Source organism: Phalacrocorax aristotelis, chromosome 10 (genome assembly GCF_949628215.1).
Source record: "Phalacrocorax aristotelis chromosome 10, bGulAri2.1, whole genome shotgun sequence".
NCBI classification, from domain to species: Eukaryota; Metazoa; Chordata; class Aves; order Suliformes; family Phalacrocoracidae; genus Phalacrocorax; species Phalacrocorax aristotelis.
Genome location: NC_134285.1, coordinates 58,701 through 62,642, shown reverse-complemented (window position 1 = coordinate 62,642; position 3,942 = coordinate 58,701).

Genomic DNA, 3,942 nt, shown 5'->3' with positions numbered 1-3,942 from the left:
ACAAAAGTCATGGAATTATTTTTATTACCAACATGGAAATAAAATTTTGATCTTTATTTCTGAGCTATACTGTGTTTAAAGATTCAAAAAATCTACAGATATGTTTTCCTCTGCAGTCTAATTATGGCATTCCTAATAATTTCAGGATTTCAACCACTGGGATTGGCATTTACTGTTTCAGTGGAGAAAGAGGTCTAACTATGATACCAAGAAACTGATTCAGCCGAACGGTCTACAAGAGAAAGGCTGTCAAAGTAATTAAAATATCATCATTTTTCCATTCCATTCTCTGTACTACACATCCTGAGACCATACAGAACATCCTACTGGGCTGGAACTATTGTCATAAGTCTATACCAGTGTTCTGTCCCTAACAGTGGCAACAGCAGGTACTATTCAGGAGCACATAAGTCTCGCTTCTTTCTGCAGTCCATGCCTCTCATACCCTCCAGTGTTAAGGATGTTAGAAACGGCAGCTTATTCAGGCGCACCTTATATAAGATGGTAGCTTTGTACCTTTCCAAGTCTAAAACTTTGTCCTTTGTAAGATGCAGAGCACCTTACAACAGCATGCAGTACTGAGTATGTCAATTCACGAAGGTTTTCTGGAGCTTCTTGTCCTGTCATCATGCATATCTTTCCTCGTAATGCCCAGGACTTTTTCAGACTTTTTTTTCCCACCCAACAGCTGTTGCAAGTAAATTAAAGTTGGTTAGTAAAACGTCTCAGCTTACATGCTGTCCTTGCATGAGAAATTCAGTAATGAAGGTGAGGACAGAGTGGTGGGAACAATCCCAACAAGACAGAAGCGAAGACAGACACACACACACACACACAGTCTTTACATGGTGACTTATTCCCAAGTAGACTGCTGATAATGCTGTAGAGATGCATGCCTTACGGTCTTCCATTTGCCTTCTCAAACACCCCAAGGCCTTGCACTTGCCCTGCAGGAACCACCTTTTTCATTTAGGTGCACCATCGGGTCCCTCGATTTGCTTTCTGATGTCCTCGGATTGTGAGGACATTTCGAGGCACTCTGTGGCCTGTTTGTGTTTTGGTGTGCCCCAGAACCCTCAATTCACATTTTGGGTTGCCCCGGACCCTCCGTGTCCCTCTGTGTCTGTTCTGCAGTGGGCAACAAAGTTTAGCTTTCTCCTCTCTGAGAGTTTTCTAGGTGCTTCTTGGTGTTCTCCACCATCAGCTTTTTTCCTTTCAGTTTGCTCCAGGGCCCCCTTTTGCCCCAGAAAGAGGGCCTGCAGCCCATGGCTCCGTGAGCCAACCAAGCGACCATCTGCTGCCGGGCCGAGGTGTCCCAGGGCCAGGGGGAGCATGGGCACCCCAAGCGCGGGGCTGCACTCGAGGCTTGGCGGGGCTCTGGGTGCATCGGTGGGGGCGGCAGGTGTAACGGTGTCCCCACACAGCCTGAAAACAGGAAAGGCTGCCTCCTGCCACATGCCGGGAGCTGTAGTCCTGGCGCACTGGGCTGCCGGCCGGCCATGTTTTTCACCCGAGCATGGCGGGAGACGTAGTCTTCTGGCATTCTGTTGCTGGGCAGCCATGCTGTGTGCCGGTGCATGCTAGGAGCTGTAGTTCTTGCAGACTCGGGTTCCCGGCAGCCGCATTGCTCTGGTGCGCGTGCGGTGTGGCGTAGTCCTTGCTATCACCGCAGCCTGGAACGAGGGGTACTTTTGTTGCCGGTTTCATGTAGTTTTCTGTGGGCTTCCCGCTACTGCCACTACCCAGCAACTGTTGTGGACACGACTTGAGAGCACATGCACACAGACGTGTTGCAGCCCCTGGGCAAGGTCCTGGGGAGGGGTGAAGAGCTGGGGCCCTGGCCTCTGCTCCCCATGGCCTCCAGCCATGTGGTGCACTGGGGCATAGCCCAGGTGGGGCACGTGAGGTGGGGATGGGGCTGGGCTGATGGTTTAAAGGGCTGCAGGTGGTGCTGGTGCACCTTGTAGAAGATGAGCACTGAAGCACCTGCTGCCTGCTCCAGGGTGGGTGAGGTTCAAGCAAGCGGCACTGCAGACGAAGAAGGGGCAGAGGCAGAGAGAAAGGCCTTAGGGCAGCGAAGATCTCCTGCTGGTGCTAGGAGCTGTGGTGAGTTTTGTGCCTCCTTATGTGTATCCAGGCCTCACCTCCCTTAGAGGCAGACTTGCTCCCTGGCAGTGCCCAGGGGGTGGTGCCAGCTACCCATGGCTCCCCTCTTTAGAGACAGGCCCTGCCCCCTGGTGACAGTCCCAGGGGGGCAGTGTGCTACCGCCTGCCCCCCCTCCCCTTGTTGACAAGCACTGCCCCCTGGTGATGGCCCCGGGGGTGCTGTGCTGGTGCACCCTGGCCCCACACCTCTTAGTGACAGTCCCCATGCACTGGTGATGGCCTGGGGGCAGTGTTGGACCACTCTGGCCACTCCTCCCTTAGCAGCAGGCCCCAACCCCCAAGGGGTGGTACTGTGCCCCACTGGCCACCCCTCCCCCTGGTGACAGACCCCACCCCCTAACTCTGGCCCAGGGGTTGGTGCTGTGTGCCACTGCTCCCCCCTTAGCGACAGGCCCTGCCCACTAGCAATAGCCGGGTGGCACTGCTAGACCCCTCTGGCCACACCCCTGTTAGTGACAGTGACAATGACCCAGACGGTGGTACCAGGCTCCACTTGGCTCCCCCCCTTAGTGAGAGGCCCTACCCCTTGCAACAGGCTGAGCCTTTTTGTTTGGTTGGTTTTGTTTTTTTCATGTCTTAGGGTTTTTTTTTGTTCGGTTGGAGTTTTTTTTCCTAGACACACACTCCCTTCCATGCCGTGAACTTCAGGCGGCTCTCGTACAACTCCCAGCGGCTCTTCCGGCCGCCTTTACCCCTCGGAGGGCTCGGCCCACCCCTTTCGCTGGGCACTGTGGGAAGGGCGGAGGTGGGGCCTGGGGTCGATGAGCCCCAGCCTGGGCTCGGGCAGCTGTTGCTGCTCCTGGGCTTCTCTGGCGTCGGTGCTCCCATGTTCCCTCGGGTGGTCACAGCTTTGGGGCTGTCTCAGCTCCTCGGGCAGGCATGCTCTGGCGTTTGGAGAAGCGGAGGCGTTGCCTGAGGTAAGGATCTCAGAGCTTGGTACTGTTTGCAGCATCTGTACTAGAAAGTTCCCTTGTGGCCTGCTTTTCTTGTTTTCTCTTGTGATGTTATTTTGGGCGCTTAGGGGGTGGTATAAGGCAGTTTAATGGTACAGTGTTCTGTTTGGGTTTGTGGGTTTTTCTTTTTTTTGTTCCCCCTTGTAAGTGCTTTTTGCTGGAATTCCTGTCTTTACTGGAGCTGGAACCTTGGGATTTTTCACCAGTTGTGTTGTTTACTGTTTCAGGTCTTGACTTGGTTTCTCAATAGGCCTTCTAGCGAGATGCTGTGGTGGGGGTTAGGGTGAGTATGTTGCCTGCATCTGGGTACGGAGCTTTAGCATTTCTCATTAGAGTAGGTGGGATGTCAGTTGCCGAGTACACGTATGTGACAAGTTAATGGTCTGTTTTAAAAGTGTGAAGGGACTCACAAAACAATGTGAAGGCAGGATGTCTGCCCCAAGCTCGTTGGGCAAGGTGAGTGATAAACAGCAACCCATAGCAGTGGTTATTATTGAGGTGTGAAATTGTTTTTGAGCGGGCGATTGCTTCCAGGCGCAGTGGTGACCTTGTCTCTCTGGTTCTCTAGGCGCCATAGGTGGCAGCGGCCACGACATCCAGCCTCATTAAAGCGGGAGCAAGTGGAAGTTCACGGTGCTTCCGAGGAGGCTGTCGTTGCGGAAGAGGTCAGTTTTGAGTGGTGTGACGCTGGGTGATGGCACCGCGTGTTTTGAGATGATGAAGAGTATCCGCGTGACCGCTGCACCATCCTATGTAGCCTGTGTCGTCTTTTTAAAAGATGGCTTTTGAGCCCCCAGATTTTGAAAGGGAAGCCAAGGGGCCG